We start from the raw sequence: 19,554 nt of genomic DNA, 5'->3' as shown, positions 1-19,554 counted from the left end.
CATCAGTTGAAAGAGTTGAACAAGTTGGGTTTAATACCTACTGCATTGAGGGAGGACACATGCCATGGGAACCAAGAGTTGACTCGGTAAGATGGTGTGAAAAATAACCTGTTACAGGGTAGGACTCGGGCTTTAGCGGGGTGATTTGAGGATGCTCTGAGGAAGTGGGGGTTCTCCTTAGATTGAGTGCTGTCAGAAAGCCATCTATGATGGGGTAACTCAATAAACCTTATCTATAATGGGGGTAAACTAGAACAAGGACAAATCTGAAACAAAAAGCAGCAGCAGTCACTCTTATTATCTGGGAGAAGAGGATGTTTGGTTGTTTGTGGCTGGCTCAGTGGCCTTGCTTTTGTCTCACTTCATCGTGGTCTCAGACTGACCTTGTCTGATATTGATGTTCTGTGAAATTGTTTATATCCAACAGGAGAATAATTTGGGCTAGCTATGAGCAGCAGACCAGTTACCAGATGACGGAGGCTGCTTTTCTTCTTTCTCAATATACACAGAACTCGTATTCATTATACGTATGAATACACACACACACACACACACACACATATAAAATATGCATATCTTTTCTGGTCTTCCTTCTAGTAACTGATCATGAGTGATTGTTACTATTTTAACACATCCTTCTTCTACCATCCATTCCATGTTCCCTTTGCCCTTAGCCAACACCTTGGCAGTAGAGATTCTCTGCCTGGCAGAGTGACCTACAAATTCTTCTCTGAAGAAGCTCAGCCTTTAGTGACCCAGCCTTTACTGGATTGTTCTGGTCTCATATTAACTTTTTTTATTCTATGTGAAAGTCCTAAGTGCCCAGTGAATACTTTGGGTCCCAGGCATCTCCATTGCAATAGCAATCCAACTTCCCTTGTCAACTGGAATCAGTCTTCTCAGCCAGGCTAGTAACCTCTTTTTCCATCTACTGGTTCAGTGACATGAAGAGCCCAATGTGGCCAAGTGGTAATTTCAACTCCAATTCAACACAAGAAAACCATCTTTATGCCTCCCCTCCATACCCCTATTGAAGCCTTCTCCCCTAGTAACAAAATCTTCTGAAACATCTGAAATCAAGGTTGTGGAAATGAAATCAAAAGTCATTAGAGACCAGAGTTGTGGGGAAGGGAGGAATTATTAGATATAACAGTGAGAGGAATCACTCCTACTCCTACCCCTTGGATTCGGCTATGGGAGAAAGAACATTCTATATTAGCTGCCAATTCAAAGCATGCATGGCATCTTGTAGGACAGCATCACCAATTTGCAGGGCATCATATCCCAGCTGGAGCCATAATGAGTTTTCAGTAGGCCATTCCATTGTTCTATGAAGCCAACTTTTTCTGAGTTACAGGGTAAATTATAACTAGAGGATTCTGTGGCCCATAGGCTCACTTCTGCTGTGAAATGATTTCCTTGGTCAGATATGCTCTTGTGTGGGATAACTTTAGGCTGAGTAAGTCATCCATGAGTCTAACAATGGTGTACTGTCAGAAGCATTATTCACAGAGAAGCTGGGTGAAGTGTATGAGGAACTCTTTGTACTATTTTTGAAAGTTTTTGTAAGTCTGAAATTAATTCAGAATTTAAAGTTTTAAAAAGAGAGAAGGCTACGTATGAGAGGAGGAGTTGTTCCTGCTGACAAGGAGACACAGAAGGAAACTGAGAGTTCAATGTTTCGCAGAGACAGGAAGAAACATGTTATTTTAATCAAAATCACGTCTATTCCTTATGTTCAAAATAAGCAATTGTTAAATGCACAGATGTGATATAGCATTTTAACTTATTTGAAAATGTCATGAATTACAGAGGGTTTTTTCCCAGTTAGGCTTTTTCAAAATATGTTTAAAATGTTTATGTTTTTTTTCTTTTATTTCCAGGGCAACAGAGTATTTCCATCTTTTCTACAGATTTTGTTCTACGTGCAGGTTTTTCTTAAATTTTTGAGAAGAATTTTTTTTTTTTTTGAGAAGGGAGCATATATTTTCTAAAAAGAGTTTAAAATGCAAATACCAAAACAAAACCGCTCATTCTTAACGATGAGTAATGTTCGAATTCCTTTGGAATTTCAGTTAACTGCATCTGGTTGTTCTCTGGGTTGGTGGCCTGCCCTAGCTCTTCAACTTGCAGCTTGAATCTGCTCTGCCCGTTGGAAGAGTGCTCAGTGGATAAACCAGTGCGGAGCACCTGTGACGTGCTGCGTTTTTATTTTCAATCAAGGGCACAATCTCCTTTGGCAGAATATGGGACACTTTTTAATTTTGTCCAGTTATTAAAGGTATTGCACTTAGATACATGAGTTAACTGGCTCCATATTTCTCATTTGTTCCAATCACATTTCAGCATCTTCAAGTGACTGGTACCTGGAACAGCCACCCAACTGACCTACTCCTTAATGTGGCATTAGCAGAGGTAAGAATATAATTGTGAGACTGAAACAGTCTAGTTTCTGACACCATTTTCTCAATTAAAAAAAATAATACTCAACCTGTGCTCACCTGAGGTTTCTTGGCAATTCAGTTCTTAAGTCATAGATGCATAACTGTGAGAGATAAGGGAGGCAGAAGAGGAAAGCCAAGATGATCAGATGAAGGACCTGACAGGCAATGCTAAATGCACTGAGAACTTTAAACTTGAACTTGATGCATTGAGGGGGGCAGGAAATGGTAGCAGGCATGGGAGTGGTTAGAGCAGACTGACATCTTTAAAATCTAATTGGATTACAAGCTTCATTTTCAATACGCAGATAAACCTGAGAGGTTAAGCCTTTGTCACTCAAAACTTGCTGTGCATTATTTTGATCAGCTCAACACAGGGCAACTGGAGAGGACTGGGTTTTGAGGAGGTGGAGGTGGTCATTGCTCAAAACAGATTGTGTCTAGAGTCTGCTGTCTACAGTATGTCACTACTGAAAAGTGTCCCCTGTCATCTTCAGCAAATGTTGTAAATTGTATACATCTAAGAGTTTAAGGCCAGTATGCACAATTTTGCCCCAGGATATGCTCCTAAAACAACTATCTAGGCTCCATTTTGAAAAACTGAATCAATTATTTGTGGGATTAGACTAACTGGAATATTACTGAATCAAAAATTATTATATGTGGGGTCCTAAACATATAACCTGGCTCAGAACAATGCCTAATCTAACCTGCTCACACCACCTCTTCAAAAGAGCAAACCTTTCCCTGATCAAAAACTACTAAATACACCACCAGTGCACTTTTTTTGTTGTTTTGTTTGTTTTTTGCGGTACGCGAGCCTCTCACTGTTGTGGTCTCTCCCGTTGCGGAGGACAGGCTCCGGACGCGCAGGCTCAGTGGCCATGGCTCACGGGCCCAGCCGCTCCGTGGCATGTGGGATCTTCCCGGATCGGGGCACGAACCCGTGTCCCCTGCATCGGCAGGCGGACTCTCAACCACTGTGCCACCAGGGAAGCCTTACCAGTGCACTTTTAAAAGCAGGATTTCAAAGAACAAAGCCAGGACTTGTCTGTAACCTGAATTGTCTTTTCAATCTGTTACTTTGCTGAACTTTAAGAATATGTAACTTACTGTCATACAGAGTAAGTCAGAAAGAGAAAAACAAGTATTGTATATTAACGCATACATGTGGAACCTAGAAAAATGGTACAGATGAATCGGTTTGCAAGGCAGAAATAGAGACACAGATTTAGAGAACAAATGTATGGACACCAAGGGGGGAAAGCAGGGGGGAGGGGGTGGTGGTGGGATGAACTGGGAGATTGGGATTGACATGTATACACTAATATGGATAAAATAGATAACTAATAAGAACCTGCTGTATAAAAATAAATAAAATAAAATTCAAGAAAAAAAGAAAAAAAAATTGTTTTCTTATTTCCTATACATCATTTCCTAAAAAAAGCCAAATGTCTTTGTGACATCTTTATAAGCAACTCAAGTTTGGAAGTGGTAATTTGTGTATACAGATTATGCTCAACAAAGCATGAATCATACAGATCCCATTATGTGATTATGCAAATAAACACTAAATATACAATTATAAGCATACACGGGCAGTGAAATTTAATTAATTATTATGATAGCTCACTTGCCGAATATAGTTTTATTAACTAACTGTCCACAGATGTGTTTCCTCTCGATTCATTTACATTTTAATACCATGTAGAAATGATAAAGTATTGTAACAACAGATGATAAAAACAGATGGAATAAACATAATTGAACCCAAGATAATTTACATAGGTTTGAACTGAACAGTTTTTATATTTAAGCCAGTCTTAAATGCTTTATACTTGTGTTGTGGCTATTTATGAAGAACTTTACACACACACACACACACACACACACACACACACACACACACACAGACATTCAAACCAGCCAAGGACATTTACAAATACATATTTAAAGGCTATTAAGTAGCTTTTTAAATTGATTAGCAATCACTAATTATATCTGAAGGTATAAATATTAAAAGAAAAAAGTGATCAAAAAGATCAGACATTATAACCTAGAGACTGTAAAAATTATCAATAAACATTCATGCTAAGTGAAGTGAACATTTGACAAATGACTAGGTATAATTGAAAATCTCAGCCACTTATAGATTACATTCTCCCCTGGAGGGCTGCATTCAAAACTTAAATAATTGATGATCTTTCTAAAGAAGAATCTAAAACCATCAGAATCACTTCATTCCATTCCAAAAGAGTATTTGTACGTGTGTACGTGTATTTGCATCACCAAGTCTTTTAATGGGCATATATTCGAATTGATATCCAGGACTGTTACTCCTATTTGTTCGAAATTCCATCAAATGAGATTGCAATTACATTAAAAAGTCAATATTGGGGACATCAGATTTCTCTGATGTCCAAAAGGTGAAGAAAACTTGTACTTGTTTGTCAAAAAAGGATTACAGGAATAGGATAGGACATGACCTGCTTACCAGAATATAGGTGCTCGGCGGTCCGTGGAAAGCCTCCCTCCCCCCTGATTATATCATCTGGTGTTCCTGGCAGAATCCTCCTTTAGCGGGAAGCAGAGGGTTAGAACTGCGTGGGCTTCAGATCACCTTCGCTCTCCTTCAACAGTTATTTTAACCATAATTCATTTCTCGGGTGGTATTTTCACCCTTCATACTTTACTTCTACTATTATGTGCATGGTGCTAAAAGAAAGCACCTAAGATTGTGTGAATAGGAAAAGAGCATTTTCTAAAATTGAGTTATTTTATAGTCAAGTAAGCACTTTTTAAAAGAAGTTAGAGTAGGTATTTCTATGTAGGGCTTCATTCTGTCATACTGCAGAAAAATGACTTTTCATCCCTGGCTTGCCTTTGGGACTCAGAGATATATGAGAACTGGGCTTACCAGAAAAGGCCAAGTGTATCTGATGGGAGGCAGCAAGGCTGATCAATATCGCAATGCCAGGAGAAATGGTCCTCTTAAGCTACACCGTCTAGGGCCAAAGGCACTGGCTGGTGACTACTGCAAAGCTGCAAAGATGTAATATAAGATATAATTTAATTAGAAGAAGCAGAACTGAAGTGGGTTTGGGGGTTTTTTTTGTTTTATTTTGAAACTTACAAGAAATTATACAGCTAAACAGGTACAGTGAAATAGCCTCGCTAGAAAGAGAATGATAGTTAATATTTATACAATAAAATCACATCTTATCTCTGGGCCACAGTTATCATTTGTGCTTGAGTTAAGTATAGTGGCTTATTTTTAAATTTCCAATTATATCTTTGAAATAGAAAGATACAATGGAGTCTGGAAAATGGATCACGTCTCCCCACACCCACACTACAAGTCCACATTCACTGCCTTTGCAACCCCTTCCTTTACCACTTTTATGCTCATCTCATGTCATCAAGAAGCTTCTTCAATGGTTAAAAGTAAAGTAGAATGGTTGGGATGAATCAGATACACAAAATATCTAACTGACCTCATTAACAACTTAAAACTTGGGAATTCTTAAGCTTTATATTTAAAGTTCTTGGAAAATATGCATTGTTGCCTTATCTTTCCTCAAATAACCATAAAAAGGCCTTAAAATCTTGACAAAATTTTCTGGGGATTATAGTACTTTTCTGTATTATATACTATTAAGCCACTGTTATTGTTAGCAATAGAAATTTTGCATCTTCATAAATTAAAAAACATTTTTTGTAACACCAAGTCTGTATTCTCTAAAGTGTGATTTCTAATAACTTTGATACCCATAATGAACTGAGTAAGTTACATTTGATGGTGACATCACACCCCCTTTGTGCCAGTGTTCAAAAACTGGGCAGAAACCTCAAACCAGTGGCCTGTATGACTGGGTTGATAGATTTGAACAGGTTCCTTAGAGTCACATTCTGTCTCCATAGTCACGTATGGCTGCATTTTCAGTAATAATTGTCATCCCCACTTTACCACCACAAATAAATGTGTTCAGAATGGTTTCAATGTCCTCCATGGAAAACACTACCTTGTAAATTCCTTGCTCATAGGTATATTTCCAAACATTAATAATGAAATAAGTGAATTATCTCTAGCATGGAATCCTATTTTTTCTTTCATTCATAGAAATTTAAAACGCTGTTGTTATGGCACCTCTACAAATTCTGATTCAAACCTTTGGTTTGCTGTGCCAGGCTCCAGCAATCAGACTACAGACTAAGTGGCATATTCTGCTTCTTTGGGGCTCTAGAGAGTTAATAGGTTTGTTCATTTGTTTTGATTTGTTTGTTGTTGTGTCACTTTCTCATTCTTTAGCATTTTTGTTGATTTCTGTTCAGAGCAAATTGTGTCAGATATCCTAGCTCTACGTCTTCTGTGATTTGATGTGCTAATTTCTCTTGGTCATCTGAGTCCTTCAATTTACCAGCATTCCAATTCACACAGAGTCAGAGGTTTCTGGACAACCAGATTCCTCTGCTGCATTCCGTATGAGACATTTCATTCTGAATTACTTGGTCTGTGATACCTTAAAGGAAACTGGGGACATGATTCTACAAACCTATTTTCTATTTCAACTGGATGCATGTCCATTCATGAAGGCTGATCCTTTACCTTCCTGCGTCTGTGCTTAACATGCCTTGTGTCATGATCTGACCATTGCCCGTCCTCAGAATTCACCTCTCAGTGTCCTCCTGCTACATTATACTCCAAGCCCCTCTGGCCACCTTCCTTTCCTTTAACAAAGAAAGCTCATTCCTGCTTTAGAGCTTCTACAATTGCTGTTCCTAGAAATCCCTACTCCAAAACCTTCCTAACTTGCACCTTCTTACCACTTAAGTCTTAAATGAAATGTCAGTGGTGCCTTACCTGATTTCTCATTCAGAATTAGTATCCCCATCTCCACACACCCACCATACACAAATAAGGACGTTCCAGAGATGGTAAGGGGTTCCCAATAGCAGGTAAGAATGACTAGCAGCTTAAGTTGGTAAACATGCCATTAATTTGTAAAGACAAAGCTCTGAATGTTAATAAACTTTTGCAGAGTTTCAGACGTTGACATAGGGCTCGAGTCTTAACTTTTTCATAATATAGTTTTGAAATGCCCTCTGTAACAGAATAATAATCCATACTATTTTCATGATAAGGTCATTTAATTTCATTTTAATTCTTCATAAAACAGCATTTTGTGTGAGAACGTTCATGAGATGAAGAATAAATCTGAAAGTTTGTGAAGGCACCTAGCACTGTGACTAGAACACAGCAGATGCTTGATAATGCTTGTTGACCGACTACACAAATAGCATCTTTTAAAATGACAAGTTATATTTTCTAACAGGCCTGGGGTTACACAAGTCAACATTGCAGTATGAATTAAGCGGTGCTGAAATGAGGTAGGGCCACAAAATCTCTCTCCCATGCTGATTCTACCAACAGTGTGTCATTCTGAAATCATTCCTTTCCTTTCCATTACAGACCTCTTTTTGAAATTCAAGACTTCAGGAAATTGTAGCAAACCCCTGTTGTGTTGTATATTCAGGCTCTCTTCTGCAGAAACCACCCCCCTCTTGACCCCAACCAATAGGGGAACTCCTAGAAGCCAAGTGTCTATTACATTATGTGATTTTGCCCTAAGTAGGCCAGTCAGACATTTTCTTCCAGGAAGTTAAAATTCTAATCTAAAAGACACAAAAACTGGGAATTTTGAATCTTGTTCAGATAAACAGCAGAGCTAGATCTGTCCAATACAATAGCTACTAGTCACAGGTGGCCCTTTAAAATCAGATTTCAATTTCAATGAATTAGAATTAAAAATTCAGCTCCTCAGTTGCATTAGCCATATTCCAAGTGTTTGGTATTATACAGCATTTCCATCATCACAGGATATTCTATTAAACAGAGGTGATTTAAAGCAGGGCTCAACAAACTACAGCCCACAGTCCAAATTTTTTTTGACAATCCATGAGATAGGGAGGTTTTTTTCATTTTTAAATAGTTGGAAAAAATAAAAGAAGATTCTAGGATGTGAAAATCATGTGGCATTCAAATTTCAGAGTCCACGAATAAAGTTTTATTGGAACATAGCCATACTCATTTACTTACATATTATAGATGGCGTTGAGTATTTTTGACAAGTCGTATGACCAGCAAAGTCTAAAATATTGACTATCTGGACCTTTATAGAAAAAGTTTGCTGACCTCTGCTCTAGAGGGTGGTGCTAAGGTCTCCAAACCTGTCTCAGATTCTGAAAGGTTATGAGGAGACCAGATAACGCTTACACTGAAATGCCAATGATGTGTCAGATACATGGAATGTCTTTTCATTTCTGTGTTGGAGGTTGGAAAGGAGAAGGGCCAGTGCTAAGAGTATGTGTTGATATTGGGGGGGATTAAAGGGGAAGAGTGTCTTCTTCTCCAATACCAACGGACAGGTGTGAGAGCATTGCATTTTACTGTGCTAACCGCAGTGTGCCCAGGTCCGCCAGAGCCAAAAAGCAGAGGTGAAAAAATGAATCCCCTAGCATTTCTCTAGTCTAAACAAGAGGCTTCTAGATTTCCTCTGTGAGAGTCCTGCTAAACTCCCTTTACACGTGAGCACAGTACCAACACGCTCTGCCGCTGTACAGCTAGACACACAGGCCAGAGCTGATGGGCCTCAAACCAAGAGTAAGCGTCATCCGAGTGGAAAATATGCAACAGCATCCTGGCTGAACTGTGAACTCCTCCCAACACTGAAAGGAGGCACACTTAATTGTGTGTGTTTCTTGAAAACATTTCATTACAGAAGGGTAATTGACACAAATCAAGAAATGGCCAGGGTCACCCACACTATAGGAGTTACACTTTCCTGGGACTTGCCCGTAAATTGACAGAAAAAGGAGATCCCAGGCAGAAGGATACAAAAGATCAAGACAGAATTCCTGAAATGGGTACAGAGATGAAAGTGTCTCGGGGCTCAGAAGAGAGGCTGTGCTTCGTGGAAATTCTGGGTCACTTACTGTGACAAGAAACTCTCAGCTCAGGACTCGCATGTAGAAAACTCCAGAGACGTCTCTCTAGTAATAAGTCTGACAAATCATGTTTCATTTTCTCAGGAGGTGCCAGGTAATCACTTTGTCTCTAGCTCTAATATAATCACTAGGGAAAAGTGGGTGAGAGGACCAGCATGACATCAGAGGGCCTGAGTAGGAATCATGTCCCCATCACCTACTAGCTTCCTCGTTTTTCTCAACTACAAGATGAGATACCTACTTATAAATTTGTCTTGATCAATAACTAAGATATTTCAAATAAAAGTGCTTATCACTGAGACAGGCGAGAACAGTAAAATGGATGCTGATTTAGAAGACATTGCTAACGGCCCAGCCACTGGCCTTCTTTGTCCCCCGCTTTCTTTGCAAACAGATTTCTGAGAATGCACAGAGTCAGTGTCTAACTGCAAGCAGTGAATCATGATCTGTTTAGATCTATTCTGACAACCCTGTCCCCACTCTCCCAGCCTCCTCTGCAGTTAGAGCTTGTGGGGTGCCCCGTTTCCAGCCAATGAGACCTTAGTAGAAAGTTAGGTAGGGTGGGGATGGAGGTAGTTCTGGGAAAGCTTTGGTTTTCTCAGGTGGGAGAGGACAGACAGTAAAGTAACAAATATGAAGACAAGGCCACAAGAATTAGTCACAACCATAAAAACCCTCAGCCACTGAGCAATTAATCAATACTCTAGACTTCTTGTGTCATGAGAAAAATAAATTTCCACCTATTAGGCATTATCTTACCATCACCCATTCCTAAAAATGGATTAGGTAGAATAAAGGTACCCAAATTATACTGACAAAAAATGTTTAATTTCCCTAGAAATATGCTAGCCATCAATATAAAAATGGGAAAAGAAAGAAGCAAACTATGTCAACTAAAGTTTCCTTCCCTCACAGTTCCCTCCAGGGAAGTGTCTTTAAGTCCTGCTTCCTCCTCCCCTGTTAGAATCTATGATGCCATGGACAGGTAGCCATGGCTGCCATAAGAAGCCACGTCTTTCTCTGTTTGGGAACCATCTTAATGCTACAGGGCGACAGACACAAGGAAAATAAAAACATTTTCCAAGTGCTTACTATATGCCAGGAACTGTTCTAAGAGTGTTACACATATCGACCCATTTAGTAAAATTATATGCTGATACCGGTACTATTTTTTTAAAATTTACTCTTTATTTATTTATTTTTGGCTGCACTGGTTCTTCATTGCTGCACACGGGCTTTCTCTAGTTGCAGTGAGCGGGGGCTACTCTTTGTTGTGGTGCAGTGACTTCTCTTGTGGAGCACGGGCTCTAGGCACACAGGCTTCAGTAGTTGTGGCATGTGGGCTCAGTAGTTGTGGCACATGGGCTCAGTTGCTTTGTGGCATGTGGGATCCTCCTGGGCCAGGGATCAAACCCACGTCCCCTGCATTAGCAGGCAGATTCTCAACCACTGTGCCACCATGGAAGTCCCCAATTATTATTTTTTTAACATCTTTATTGGAGTATAATTGCTTAACAATGCTGTGTTAGTTTCTGCTTCAAAACAAAGTGAATCAGTTATATGTATAAACATATATACATATGTTCCCATATCTCTTCCCTCTTGCGTCTCCCTCCCTCCCACCCCTCTAGGTGGTCACAAAGCACCGAGCTGATCTCCCTGTGCTATGCAGCTGCTTCCCACTAGCTATTTTACATTTGGTAGCGTATATATGTCCATGCCACTCTCTGACTTTGTCCCAGCTTACCCTTACCCTTCCCCATATCCTCAAGTCCATTCTCTAGTAGATCTGCGTCTTTATTCCTGTCTTGCCCCTAGGTTCTTCATGACCTTTCTTTTTCTCTTAGATTCCATATATATGTTAGCATATGGTATTGTTTTTCTCTTTCTGACTTACTTCACTCTGTATGACAAACTCTAGGTCCATCCACCTCACTACAAATAACTCAATTTCGTTTCTTTCTATGGCTGAGTAATATTCCATTGTATATATGTGCCACATCTTCTTTATCCATTCATCTGTTGATGGACACTTAGGTTGCTTCCATGTCCTGGCTATTGTAAATAGAGCTACAGTGAACATTGTGGTACATGTCTCTTTTTGAATTATGGTTTTCTCAGGGTATATGCCCAGTAGTGGGATTGCTGGGTCGTACAGTAGTTCTATTTTTAGTTTTTTATGGAACTTCCATACTGTTCTCCGTAGTGGCTGTATCAACTTACATTCCCACCTACAGAGCAAGAGGGTTCCCTTTTCTCCACACCCTCTACAGCATTTATTGTTTGTAGATTTTTTGATGATGGTCATTTCGACTGGTGTGAGATGATATCTCATTGTAGTTTTGATTTGCATTTCTCTAATGATTAGTGATGTTGAGCATCCTTTTATGTGTTTGTTGGCAATCTGTATATCTTCTTTGGAGAAATGTCTATTTAGGTCTTCTGCCCATTTTTGGATTGAGTTGTTTGTTTTTTTGATATTGAGCTTTTTTTTAACTTTTTATTTTACATTGGAGTATAGCTGATTAACAATATTGTCATAGTTTCAGGTGCACAGCAAAGGGACTCTGCCATACATATACATGTATCCATTCTCCCCCAAACTCCCCTCCCAACCAGGCTGCCACATAACATTGAGAAGAGTTCCCTGTGCTATACAGTAGGTCCTTGTTGGTTATCCATTTTAAATATAGTATTATTAACCCCATTTTACAAATGGAGAAACTGATGCACAGAGGAGTTAAGTAACCTGCCTAAGGTCACACAGCTAGAAAGTGATGGAAGGAGGATCCAAACTCAAGCAAACTGAGTGTGAATTTAAGCAGTATGTGCTAGCACCTCTCCCTCTGAGATGGCAATAAGCGTGATGTTCAGCAAGATAAGGAGTTGAAATTGACCTGATAAATTGATCTAGCGCGGACCTTTTAAAAACCCCAAATCTCGTATTTTGCCAAGCCATCTATTTATCAAGCTCTTCGAGGTATCCAGCCAATAAGGGAATAGGTCAGTCAGTTTAGAAAGTTAGACAATCTAAACATCTACCAACTACTAGGAAAGAATGGAAGCTGTTTAGCTTTGAAAACAATGATGAAGGGACCCACCAAAGGGGAGAGAAACTCTCCAGAAGAGAGATATGAAGGGAGCAATGCAGAATTTAAAAGGTCGGGTAACATTTATCCCCACCTATATCAGCTCTCTCGGCTGTCAGATGTGGCTCTTACTCTCCTATTTTCCCCCCAAGATACTGAGTTGAAATCTGCCTACCATCAATATTCTCATCTAACCTGGGTAACTGCCCCTCCGTATCCTTAAGCAACAGTCTAGAAGTAGAACAAGCTCGAGCCTGTTGTTGGGGAGCAGAGTTATTCCATTAATTTGGGCAAAGTTGTCCTGTTTGGGATGGATAACTCAGTTGAACAAGGCAACTGTAAAATTCTCTTTCATATTGTACCTGAAGGAAATTATGTACAATTTCATTTCAAGATAAAGGAATGGTTTAAGGGACCAGTAAGAGCACCTTTTGTTTCTATTGGTTCTTGGTAACCATATTAGCTTATCTAATGGAGTCCAAATTCATCTTTGCTTGCATACTCATTCATTCAAGATACAAACTATTGCATTCCAGCAATGTGACAGGCATGGTGTAAAATCATATTAACAGAGCAAGAGATGTGCTCCATATCCCTTCTATTTCTTTCTAGAGGTTTTAAGAGTGGAAACTAAATTTTATGCTGGTACATTAATGTATCTTACATTTACCAGTGCTCATGAAATAGAACCTTGAATTCTCTAATAAGAAGCATGATAGTGGCAGAGTACAGATAGGCAGCTCTTTTGGAAAGGGCCTGTTTGGAAAGTAATTAGCAGTGGCATTGAGAAATGACTGATGGCTGAGGACAATAAAGTGTTTAAGGCAGGGGTTCCAAAAAGGGAAGCCTGACCTAGAAAGTATTTGATAAATGCCTGAAGGATTTCACCCCAGCAACCCACTGTTTCTTACTCTGAAACACCTATTCCTTCCTTGGGTCCATGCCATACCCCAGACTGTCTACTGCAGTCAGGGACACACACCCCCCCTCAACAAGGACTATCACCACCCACACTAACCCCTCCCCCCAAAACTCACATTTAGGGAATTAAAAACCGCTTTCTCCTTGCAAACACACACACACAAATCAAGGCTGTTAGATTAATGTCATCCCTAAATTGTCTGTTCCGATGGGTGATCACTGTTCTGAAGGAATCTGTCTGCATGTATTTTATTGATCATCTTTAAGAAACCCATCAACCTCACTACTTTTTAAAGATCAGAAACAGGTTCGGCTACCTCAAAGCATAAGAAGCCACACTGGGGCTATTTTTAAGGGGAAAAAAACCTGCCTACTTAAAGAGAGAGAGAAAGAGAGAGAGAGAGAGAGAGAGAGAGACCATCCAAATTTATGTCAATAAACTAGACAAAAGCTGACAGAATAAATTCAGATCCCAACCCCTCCTTTTTTTTTTTTTTTTTTTTTTTTTGTGGTATGCGGGCCTCACTGTTGTGGCCTCTCCCGTTGTGGAGCACAGGCTCCGGACGCTCAGGCTCAGCGGCCATGGCTCACGGGCCCAGCCGCTCTGCGGCATGTGGGATCTTCCCAGACCGGGGCACGAACCCGTGTCCCCTGCATCGGCAGGCGGATTCTCAACCACTGTGCCACCAGGGAAGCCCCCAACCCCTCCTTTTTTGACACCAAGAAAAAGAAAGGAGTCTAGGGCCATGACTACCCCAGAGCATGACTACCGCTCCGTTCTGGAAGAATGACACTGAATGAGATGTGAGGAGACAAGGTGGCAGGTCAGAACACAAGTTTATCTTCAATGTGGGATGTATGTTAATGCTTCCTTCATTGTGGCTCTGTGGCCATCACCTGGTCGAAAAGCCTTATGATCAGCAGAAGTCTCCACCACTCATGGAAATGAAGGGGGTGATTCAGGAAGAAAACTCCAGGTGGTGACATGGTCCACCTCTCCTCCACGTTTGCAACAATTGCCCTGTTCAGGTTCTCACCGCCTTTGGCAGCACCATTTGCCAGAAACCTTAATAGAGATGAAGAAAAGCAAAACTGTCAGCTTCAATAGCAGTCCACAAGAGATGAATATATTTCCAAATTAATCGAGTAAGAACATTTGGCCATGTCTGCCAGATTTATTTTATTGTATGATTTGCAGGCTAATAATGAAGACTGAGTTCTTAATTATAAGATTTGCATTTCTCTACTCCATCATAAAAGCTCATACAAAAGCTGGTGTTTTTCCTTCACTGAAATAAGAGTTTAAATGCATGATGGAGAAAGGACAGATTGGCAAATCAAATGCCTTCCTGACTAGTATTTCTTAAGGACTAAAGGTCCTTCTCAAGTTACCAAAAGGTATAAGTTATAAAATTCAGCTCCTGGTCTCCCAATTTTGGAAGTTCCATTTCTTGTACTACAGGCAGGAAGAACGGCTGGTGCACTTGTTCATACATGAAGAAGACATGTTAACTCCCCATCATCTGAGATGTGTGCTGTGAGTCATTTTACAGGGTGGATTTTAGTTTTGAGCGAAACCCCAAGTGTAAATGATTTGGCGGGTGTGAGGAGACAGACTGAGAACAGGGATACCGCCCCAAACTCCTGAAAAAATGGGTGTAACAGGTTCAGAACTAAAGAAGACCCAGAGTGCTAACCTCAAAAGCCCTTTGATGCCACATGTTGAGCAACTGCGTGAAACCTCCACTTACCAGCACTGACTCACTGGAGGACAAAGCTCTAGCTTTAGACAAGCTGTGTGGTGGACCAGTTGTGGGAGACCAAAGCACAGGACTGGCTGTTGTTAGTATTTTAGAACAATGCAAGAGAAGAGAAGCTTGTTCCTAGGAAGGGGGTTTCTTTGAAACAGAGAACTAGAGAGAGGCCACCAGACAAGAAGGTTCTTGAGGGTAGAAGAAATTGGAGTCTGTGAAGGGTCTTGATTTCAGACTTTAGCTACTGGTCAAAGACAAAGTCTGAACAGAAAGGAAGAATTTTTTAAAGCACATTTTTTTAAAGTGATTGAAAAACAAGAAGAAGATGGAAATATCCATTTCAGTGGCTCTTGAACATTATTAGCATGTATCAGAATCCCCCCGAGCGTTTGTTAAAGTATAGCTGCTGGGCCCACAGTGAATAGGAGGCCCAAGGTGAGGCTTTGAGAGTGTATGTGTCTGACAAGTTCCCATCTGATGCTGGTCTGGGGACCACATTCTGAGAACCACTGATCCACATCTGGGTTTCTCACTCTCAGCATGATTGACATTTGGGGCCAGATAATTCTTGTTGTGAGGAACTGTACTGTGCATTGTAGGATGTTTAGCAGCATCCCTGGCCTTTACCCACTAGATGGCAGTAGCAACCCACACACGTGACAACCAAAAATGCCTCCAGACATTGTCAAATATCCCACAGAGGGGACTATTGCCCATTGAAAACCACTGATACACACACACACACACACACACACACACACACACACACACACACACACACACACCTTTTCAGATTCTTTTCCCTTATAGGTTATTACAAAATATTGAGTATAGTTCCCTGTGCTATACAGTAGGTCCTTGTTGGTTATCTATTTTATATATAGTAGTGTGTATGTCCAACACCATTTTTACTTTGGAAACTAAGAATAATGATAGTGCAGGTAGCATTCAGTAAATGTTAGCTCACATCCTCTTCTTTTGTCCACATAGGATTTCATCTCTGGCCTTATCCTGATACTCTAGGGAGTATAAGATTAGTGCTGACAAAAGTGAGAATTTTGTCTGTATAAGGTTTTCTGTGTTGGACCCAGAGGTTTTTAACTGCTGTAGTGAATTACTTGTTCCTTAAAGCCTGGGGTATCATGCCAAAATTGTTTAATTGAGTTGAAAAAGGTTATTTACAGTATTTTCCACATAACTGACTTTTTCAGCCAACTGATTTGCCTATAGTAGAACATCGCCAATTTATGCTAGTGACTGAGAGAACACTGGATATTACAAATTTAAGAATTAGCAAGTACAGTAAGGAAAAGCATGAAATTAAAAGCAATTAGGGCCGTCTCATCACAAAAGGGACTTGATTAGTCCACGCTTATTATTTATGGTAGTGATTTATAACACGTCATCATTTATTTTGTAATGAAACCTTCATGATGTGACATTTTACTCTCATCCTACAAGAAAGATGGACAAAGCTGCCAGAGAATTGGTAAAGCTCGTCAGCTTTCTTGATCGACCCATTCATTCACTCAGCATTTACTGTTCTATGCCCCTGGCCCTGTGCAAAGTACATCTAAGCACAATTTTAATGGCTTTTTTCTACTACTATCAGACTCATAGATTTTCACTGGAACTCAGAAAGCATTGAAAATACAAAGAAGAAAACAGAACAACATCAGTAATCTCATCACCTAGGGATGACCACTGCTAACATTTGCCATGTCTACTTCCAATATTTTTCTATTGCATACATACATGAAGAAAATGTGAAGTATGTAAATATCTTTGCATAATTAAGATCATGTTTCATTTTCAATTTCGTGTTCTGGTTTTTCACCTAGCTGTTGATGAGGACATACCAAATTATATATGTAACTTAATTATTGCCACACATTTAAAGTGTATCTTATAGCTAGTAGGAAGCAGCCACATAGCACAGGGAGATCAGCTCGGTGCTTTGTGACCACCTAGAGGGGTGGGATAGGAGGGGTGGGATAGGGAGGGTGGGAGGGAGACACAAGAGGGAGGAGATATGGGGATATATGTATATGTATAGCTGATTCACTTTGTTATAAAGCAAAAACTAACACACCATTATAAAGCAATAAAGATGTTAAAAAAATTTTTTTAATTTAAAAAATAAAGTGTATCTTAAAGTCATCGCTTATGTCAACCTAGTTAATACTTAGAAAGCAGCAAGCAGTTGTTTACCTGCAATTATTGGAATATAAATTAAAATTGTTCCAATTGTCCAAACTGGTTTTGCATCATTAGAAGTATGACATTTGTATATTTTTCTGAATGGCTGAAAATAACTCAGTATGGAAGACTAGACAAATTCAATTCAAAGCTGGTATTACTCGCACTGGCGACCAAAGTGTTATCTTCCTGGTGTAAGCAGCAACTTCAGGGAAACAGGAACAAGCACTGGTTCAATCTATACTTAGCCTTCTAATGAAATTGAGCTTCCTCAGTCATTACATTGAGTTATAATTTCCATAGCCATTTTCAGCCCACTTCAATTTTGGAGAACTTCGATTAGAAGTGCCAGAAAAATAATTCTTGTTTGCATTGTTACTATTTCTATTTCACAGGTGAATTAATTGTAGCACTAAATGGGTAGGTGATTTTTAGAGGACTATATAGGAATTGAATTTTTTACCATTCCTAAGGATTTTTTTTAATCCTTGATCTCCTACACACTCTCTCAAATGAAGACTAAAGTTGTGCCTGAAGGTAACAGATGCGGTGGAGTCATTTTCAATTGAAACTATGGCCACCACACAAGAATAATTGGCTTTAATTAATGTGTTTAACAGCTTTAAGCTGACTATGCATTTGCACAACTCCCCTAAAAGCTTCCTAACAGCATCCTCTAAAGTGTGCCTAACAATCTCTGAGAAAGTCCCTTAGAAGCACTTCAGTAATCTTTTTTTTTTTTTGCGGTATGCGGGCCTCTCACTGTTGCGGCCTCTCCCGTTGCGGAGCACAGGCTCCGGACGCGCAGGCTCAACGGCCATGGCTCACGGGCCCAGCCGCTCCACGGCATATGGGATCTTCCCGGACCAGGGCACGAACCCGTGTCCCCTGCATCGGCAGGCGGATTCTCAACCACTGCACCACCAGGGAAGCCCAACACTTCAGTAATCTTGATAGAAATATTTCACCCAGTGCTGTTAAAGCACATTAACATATCTTCTATGTTTGGTTCTACAAGCCACCTAATACTGCTCACAGTAGGTTCACAATAAATGTTCACAATCACATATTCTTAGTGGAAATTTAAATGGCTACTGAGTTCTTTTATCTCCAGAATTGATGATTTGCCGTCTTTTCATTGATATTCCCTGGAAAACTTCTGCAGTCTTATAATTCCTATTGTAAATTTGAGGCATTCAGAGTTAATAAAAGAGAAGCAAGAAGTCCTTTGTTCTGTTTCTTCCAGTTCATAAATTAATCTCTTTGGTGTATGTTCATATATTGAGGCAAGGTAAATTCCTTTGTGATGCCCAGAAAATAATATAACAGGAGTTAATGCAGAGAGTTCTTTTCCAGGGAAAGAAAATTCACCCTTAGTGGTCCTGCTCCATGTCTGCCCTGAGCTGGCAACATTACACTATCTCATTTGAACCTTGCAATGACTTTATAGTAAAGAAAAAGAGGCTTGGAGCGTTAAGTCTAGGATCCAACCTGATCCTACATTTGTCTGACTTCAAGCTTGCGCTGTTTCCACCTCAGCATGAACTATTTAACAATCATTGTATAATCCAATAGATTTCCAATGCCGCAGTATATGCCAAGTGGCCACAAGGTCCAAGGAGCTGGCCACAAAGGAGACCCAGCTGGTTCCCTGCTCTCCAGGAAGTATGTTCTAGAACTCATATTATTTTACAAGAATGCAAAGTCTAGACCAAGTCTGGAGCTTTTTTCCTTCATTCGCTAATGTACCAGATAATGTGCTAGACATGTGGGATACTTTTGTAAAATCTTAGGAAAAAAGAATTTCGGAGTCCTCCAAGTGAAATCCATACTGGGTCAGGGTTCCACAATAGTGCCCCACAGAATATCCTGACTCTTTCCAACAAAGAATAATGTCAGCCCAGGAATAGAAAACCACAAACCCCCAAATATTCCAATGCCAACCCTGTCTATAACTGCATCCCTAGGGCAGCAGGGTTCCTAAAATCACTTATTCATTCAGCAAATGTGTTTCGAGCATCCACTTTTTGCCTGATACAACTGTACTTACTCGGGATATATCAGTGAAAAAAGCAGGAGATTCTAGCCCTTGGGGAGCTTGAATTCTGACAGGATAAAGACAAGAAACAATAGACGTAATAAATA

At 39.9% G+C, this 19,554-nt stretch overlaps 2 long non-coding RNA genes across 2 annotated transcripts in view; both read right to left on the bottom strand.

Annotated features, from left to right (window-relative positions):
• The window catches only part of LOC136794853 (uncharacterized), a 114,466-nt gene extending 109,025 nt beyond the window's left edge, over window positions 1–5,441 (bottom strand). Inside the window, exon 1 of the long non-coding RNA XR_010842211.1 lies at window positions 5,359–5,441. This is a non-coding gene — a long non-coding RNA (uncharacterized lncRNA). The remainder of the gene's footprint in view (window positions 1–5,358) is intronic.
• The window catches only part of LOC136794852 (uncharacterized), a 209,151-nt gene continuing 195,026 nt past the window's right edge, over window positions 5,430–19,554 (bottom strand). Inside the window, exon 6 of the long non-coding RNA XR_010842210.1 lies at window positions 5,430–5,483. This is a non-coding gene — a long non-coding RNA (uncharacterized lncRNA). The remainder of the gene's footprint in view (window positions 5,484–19,554) is intronic.

This window comes from Kogia breviceps, chromosome 9 (assembly GCF_026419965.1).
Source record: "Kogia breviceps isolate mKogBre1 chromosome 9, mKogBre1 haplotype 1, whole genome shotgun sequence".
NCBI lineage: Eukaryota > Metazoa > Chordata > Mammalia > Artiodactyla > Physeteridae > Kogia > Kogia breviceps.
Note: the sequence above shows the minus strand (reverse complement) of the source record. Positions and strands in the feature narration are given on the sequence as shown.